A 6005-nucleotide genomic window follows, 5' to 3' on the forward strand; every position below is an offset into this window, starting at 1 on the left:
AAGACAGACGGTTAGTGGAGGCAAAAAGAAAAGGACGGTAGTTGGTCGGGGTGGATGGGTGGTCATATAACGCGAATGTCTAGCGACACAAAGGTTGCGTGTTCGAATCTCATCGCGGACAACGTTTAGCTAATTAGCTACTTTTAAACTACTTACTACTTCATAGCTACTTTGCAACTACTTAGCATATTAGCTATCCATTCACTTAACCCTTTTAGCTAACCCTAACTCCTAATCTTAACCCTAACCCCTAGCTAATGTTATCCAAATTGGAATTTGTAACACATCATACATTTTGCAAATTCATAACATATTGTACGTTTTGCAAATTCGTAACATATTGTAATTTTTCCAAATTTGTAACATGTTATACGTTTGAAACATTTTTTATAAATCATATCAATTGTAATTCTTAACATATCATACGAATTGGATAATGGACATCCACAAATTAATACATACCATACGAAACACAACATGCTAAATGGAGGATCTCTGGGTTAAGTACAAAATAATACAAAATGCTCTGAGACCAGGTTGCTTGCATTCATCCAACCCAATGTGTGGGTGGATCTTGTGCTTGCTTCCTTCCTGGTCTGTCACTATTAGCCAAGGCTACTACTCATGATCAGTCCTCAGATATAGGCCTGCTATCTGTTTACACAATCTTATACATTCATTTGCATACCTCCTTTTGCGTAGGGCATGAATTAATGTTTCTTGATAAGCAGACTGGTCTGGTAGCCTATTTGTTTATTATGAGCTCAGGGTAGGAAGGTAGGCCTAGCATTCAATGTAAGACTTTGTCAATTAATAGCTGACCAATTTCTCATTTACTGTTGTCTTATAAAAGAAGCCATAACATGTCATAGGTCTTCATATTTCCGTTATCTGCCTACATATTTTTGTCGTGACTAATACATTCCCGCACTAGAATATGTACAGAGCATTCGGAATGTATTCAGACCCCTAGACTTTTTCCACATTTTGTTAAGTTACAGCCTTACTCTAAAATCTATTAAAATAGTTTTTTCCCCCCCTTCAATCTACACACAATTCCCCATAATGGACAAAGCAAAAACTGTTTTTTAGAAATGTTTTCAAATGTATATAAAAAATAAAAAAATAAAAATCACATTTACATAAGTATTCAGACCCTTTACTTTGGCAGCGATTACAGCCTCGGGTCTTCTTGGGTATGCCGTTACAAGCTTGGCACACCTGTTTGGGGAGTTTCTCCCATTCTTCTCTGCAGATCCTCTCAAGCGCTGTCAGGTTGGATGGGGAGTGTCGCTGCACAGCTATTTTCAGGTTTCTCCAGAGAGGTTAGTTCGGGTTCAAATCTGGGGTCTGACTGGGCCACTCAAGGACATTCAGAGACTTGTCCTGAAGCCAATGGCAGAAAAAGTATTCAATTGTCAGAGTAAAAGTAAAGATACCTTAATAGAAAAGGACTAAAGTAAAAGTGAAAGTCACCAAGTAAAATACTACTTGCGAAAAAGTATTTGGTCTTAAATGTGCTTAAGTGTCAAAAGTAAAAGAATAAACCATTTCAAATTCCTTATATTAATCAAACCAGACTGCACAATTTTATTGGTGGATAGCCAGGGGCACACTCCAACATAATTTACAAATCAAGCATTTGTTTAATTAGTCCACCAGATCAGAGGCAGTAGGGATGAACAGGGATGTATGTTCTGGTAAGTGTGTGAATTGGATCATTTTCCTGTGAAAATGTAATGAGTACCTTTGGGTGTCAGTGAAAATGTATGGAGTAAAAAAAACATTTTCTTTAGGAACGTAGTGAAGTAAAAGTTGGCAAAAATATACATAGTAAAGTGCAGATACCCCAAAAAACTACATTAGTGGTGTTATGGAAATTCTTATATAGGACACTCAGTCAATATTAAATGAGTCACTCTATTGTCAGCAAGCTGGAGAGGTCACAGTCAAACTTAGATGCATAAGTACCGGTCTGAAGTGAGCTCCTTACATAGCAGTATATTAGGGTCTATCTAAACATGCTTCATTGGATGGGTTCACACGTGACTGGCTCCGTCTATCTTAAAGAACGTTCTGGGCCTTCTTATATCACTTATATTATATCATGGAGTGGGAGCAGACGTGACACAATCAAAAAGTTATAACCAGTGGTGAATGAGTATATAAAAAAAATACCACACACACACAAACACACACACACAGGATCTGTAGATTCAGGTGAATAACTCTCAATGTTATCCATTGTTTCCATACTTCTTTCCACCATCGTGTTGAATTGACCCATGTTTTTCCACCTAGTCAAAATATAAAACCCTGTTGTATAACAATTTTGCAAAGACCTTCAAAAGGTTGGTGCTTGCTCATCAGCTCAGTGTTCCACATAATGTAAACCAGATCGAGGGTTTAGATGACCTCACCCTCAACTTGAAAACAACCTGTTGTCTTAAGTCTCTCTTTATGTAGTGTTGTCGCATTTGTCGTGATGTGTGTTTTGTCCTAGATTTGTATTTCTTTTTAATCCCAATCCCTGCAGGAGGCCTTTTGGTAGGCCGTCATTGTAAATAAGAATTTGTTCTTAACGGACTTGCCTAGTTAAAGGTTAAATAAAAAAACATTACTCATCGTCTGCATCTACAGGGGGAAGTGGGAGCTCATCCAGAGTTGGCAGCTCATTAGTTTCACAATTCTCTGTAGGAGAAGAAAACATAATAACGTCTGAAATCTTAACAGCCAGAGAGGCACATATTGCCTTACAGCATGTTAATAACACAATTAAGGTGCCCATCATCAGAGATAATAATGGCAGGGGATTTTAACTTGGTACTGGACCCTTCCAGTGATAGATCTTCCTCTAATAGTATCAGCCTCACACAGGCCGCTAAAATGTTAAAAGCAGAAATGAAACACTTTGGACTTGTAGACTTATGGAGATTTCACAACCAAAAGGTTAAAGATAACTCATTTTACACCCCTGTCCATGACAGTTACTCTAGAATTGACATATTTCTTATTCCTGCAGCCAAGGGAAGCTTAACTACTGGGTGTAAGTACTTACCAAGATGTATAACTGTCACGGTCGTCATATGGAGGAGACCAAGGCGCAGCGTGGTAAACGAACATACTTATTTAATGAAAGAATGAACACTGAACAAACTATACAAAACGAACCGTGAAGCTAATATGGCTAGTGCAGAAACAGGCAACTTAACATAGAATAACAACCCACAAAATAACCAAGGAATATGGCTACCTAAATATGGTCCCCAATCAGAGACAACAATATAGTGAAAATAGTGAAAACAATAGTGGTTCTAAAACGGAACACTGAAATTTACAGTTGATTTGTCAGAGGACAAACCATTCACAGAGACAAAACTGATATCTTTCCGACAGATAAGATCTAAACCAGGCCAGAACTTGTCCGTGTGGACCAATTTCGGTTTCCAATCTCTCCAAAAGAATCTGGTGATCGATGGTATCAAAAGCAGCACTAAGGTCAAGGAGCACAAGGACAGATGCAGAGCCTCGGTCTGATGCCATTAAAAGGTAATTTACTACCTTCACAAGTGCAGTCTCAGTGCTATGATGGGGTCTAAAATCAGACTGAAGCATTTTGTATACATTGTTTCTCTTCAGGAAGGCAATGAGTTGCTGCGCAACAGCCTTTTCTAAACAAGATTCAATATAGGCCGATAGTTTATATTTTCTAGGACAAGGTTTGGCTTTTTCAAGAGAGGCTTTATTACTGCCACTTTTAGTGAGTTTGGTACACATCCGGTGGATAGAGAGCCGTTTATTATGTTCAACATAGGAGGGCCAAGCACAGGAGGCAGCTCTTTCAGTAGTTTAGTTGGAATAGGGTCCATTATCCAGCTTGAATGTTTAGAGGCCATGATTATTTTCATAATTGCGTCAAGAGATATAGTACTAAAACACTTGAGTGTCTCTTGATCCTAGGTCCTGGCAGAGTTGTGCAGAGTCCTTAATTTGCTTTCAAATAATCATGATCTTTTCCTCAAAGAAGTTCATGAATTTATTACTGCTGAAGTGAAAGCCATCCTCACTTGGGGAATGCTGCTTTTTAGTTAGCTTTGCGACAGTATCAAAAATAAATTTCGGATTGTTCTTATTTTCCTCAATTAAGTTGGAAAAATAGGATGATCGAGCAGCAGTTAGGGCTCTTCGATACTGCACGGTACTGTCTTTCCAAGCTTGTCGGAAGACTTCCAGTTTGGTGTGGCGCCATTTCCGTTCCAATTTTCTGGAAGCTTGCTTCAGAGCTCGGGTATTTTCTGTATACCAGGAGCTAATTTCTTATGAGAAATGTTTTTAGTTTTTAGGGGTGCAGCTGCATCTAGGGTATTGCGCAAGGTTAAATTGAGTCCCTCAGTTAGGTGGTTAACTGATTTTTGTCCTCTGACGTCCTTGGGTAGGCAGAGGGAGTCTGGAAGGGCATCAAGGAATCCCCGTGCCGTCTGTGAATTTATAGCATGACTTTTGATGCTCCTTGGTTGGGGTCTGAACAGATTATTTGTTGCAATTGCAAACGTAAGAAAATGGTGGTCCGATAGTCCAGGATTATGAGGAAAAACATTAAGATCCACAACATTTATTCCATGGGACAAACCTAGGTCCAGAGTATGACTGTGACAGTGAGTAGGTCCAGAGACATGTTGGACAAAACCCACTGAGTCGATGATGGCTCCGAAAGCCTTTTGGAGTGGGTCTGTGGACTTTTCCATGTGAATATTAAAGTCACCAAAAATTAGAATATTATCTGCTATGACTACAAGGTCCGATAGGAATTCAGGGAACTCAATGAGGAACACTGTATATGGCCCAGGAGGCCTGTAAACAGTAGCTGTAAAAAGTGATTGAGTAGGCTGCATAGATTTCATGACTAGAAGCTCAAAAGACGAAAATGTCATTTTTTTTGTAAATTGAAATTTGCTATCGTAAATGTTAGCAACACCTCCGCCTTTGCGGGATACACAGGGGATATGGTCACTAGTGTAACCAGGAGGTGAGGCCTCATTTAACACAGTAAATTCATCAGGCTTAAGCCATGTTTCAGTCAGGCCAATCACATCAAGATTATTATTAGTGATTAGTATAATAATTATATATTTGCCTTTGAAGTAAGGGATCTAACATTAAGTAGCCCTATTTTGAGATGTGAGGTATCATGATCTCTTTCAATAATGACAGGAATGGAGGAGGTTTTTATCCTAGTGAGATTGCTACCGCCATGTTTAGTTTTGCCCAACCCAGGTCGAGGCACAAACATGGTCTCAATGGGGATAGCTGAGCTGACTACACTGACTGTGCTAGTGGCAGACTCCACTAAGCTGGCAGGCTGGCCTGCACCCTATTTCATTGTGGAGCTAGAGGAGTTAGAGCCCTGTCTGTTGATAGATAAGATGAGAGCACCCCTCCAGCTAGGATGGAGTCCATCACTCCTCAGCAGGCCAGGCTTCGTCCTGTTTGTGGTTGAGTCTCAGAAAGAGGGCCAATTATCTACAAATTCTATCTTTTGGGAGGGGCAGAAAACAGTTTTCAACCAGCGATTGTGTTGTGAGACTCTGCTGTAGAGCTCATCACTCCCCCTAACTGGGAGGGGGCCAGAGACAATTACTCGATGCCGACACATCTTTCTAGCTGATTTACACGCTGAAGCTATGTTGCACTTGGTCACTATATATTTTACCTCGTGGGGATGTCATTCGAAAACACAATGTTAACTTTCACTGCTATGCGGATAACACAGATGTACATTTCAATGAAACATGGTGAAGCCCCAAAATTGCCCTCGCTAGAAGCATGTGTTTCAGACATAAGGAAGTGGATGGCTGCAAACTTTCTACTTTTAAACTCGGACAAAACAGAGATGCTTGTTCTAGGTCCCAAGAAACAAAGAGCTCTTCTGTTGAATCTGACAATTCATCTTAATGGTTGTACAGTCATCTCAAATAAAACTGTAAAGGACCTCGGCGTTACTCTGG

The sequence above is a fragment of the Oncorhynchus kisutch genome, linkage group LG22 (assembly GCF_002021735.2).
Source record: "Oncorhynchus kisutch isolate 150728-3 linkage group LG22, Okis_V2, whole genome shotgun sequence".
Lineage (NCBI taxonomy): Eukaryota > Metazoa > Chordata > Actinopteri > Salmoniformes > Salmonidae > Oncorhynchus > Oncorhynchus kisutch.